Genomic DNA, 1,018 nt, shown 5'->3' with positions numbered 1-1,018 from the left:
AATCTATGCTAGTGTGGTAAGGCTACTCAGCACTAAAGTGGGAAAAGGATCCCAGATGACACAGGAAAGATTTACTCCGCCACATTGGCTACATGAAACCCAATTTGAATAGAGCCCATAATGCAAGTCAACCCACAAGAGATTGCTTGACTCTGTGTGTGTGTGTGTGTGTGTGGGGGGGGGGGGGGTTATGTGTGAACCCCAATGTGATTAGAGCCTACTTTTACAAGTGAGCCCACAAGATTGGATGTGTTTGTGCAATTATTTGTGTGTGTTGTAATTCCAAAGCTATCACCTTTCACTAATAAAAGGGCTTTACTGTAGGTAAAGTGGGGAGCATGAGCACTTACAGTAGCACAATCTATCTAATTACCTGCTTTACGAGCGGATGAGGTGATCTAGCTATTGATCTCAAAAAGAGTTTCCATGCACTGGCTGGAAAATTTGCAATATGTTTCCTCTCCTGTTCCATTCACTTGTATTACCAGCCAACACAGAATATCACGGTGTAACAGAGAGCAAGCAATAAATGATAAAATATACAGTATAATTTCCAATAATCTGATTAGGCTCTACAATAGATTTTACAGTAAATTTTATTTAGCATAAATGAAAGATGAAATGCAGTGCGTCATGGTGTAAAAGAACACCAGCAGGGAACAGATCCAGTGTGAAGAATGGATTTCCGGAGGAGCAAAAGGCCGACATTCAGTCCGTCTGACAGAGGGAAGAGAGAGAGAGAGCTACGATTCATTTACTTTGTCTCATTTATCCAGGCAATCAAATAAGCGGCTGGTTGACTCGTAAACATCTCATGCTGAGCTCATGAAGGAGATGGACTCTCTTTCTCTCTCTCTCTCTCTCTCTCTCTCTCTCTCTCTCTTTCTTTCTCTCTCTCTCTCTCTCTCTCTGTCTCTCTCTCTCCTAATTAAGTTTGAGCTAACAGCAGCTGGAAGAAGTACTGCAAGGCGAATCATTCAGCACCCACACACAACACACACACACACAAGGATAGTTC

The sequence above is a fragment of the Centroberyx gerrardi genome, chromosome 3 (genome assembly GCF_048128805.1).
Source record: "Centroberyx gerrardi isolate f3 chromosome 3, fCenGer3.hap1.cur.20231027, whole genome shotgun sequence".
Classification (NCBI taxonomy): domain Eukaryota; kingdom Metazoa; phylum Chordata; class Actinopteri; order Beryciformes; family Berycidae; genus Centroberyx; species Centroberyx gerrardi.
This window is presented reverse-complemented; position numbering follows the sequence as displayed.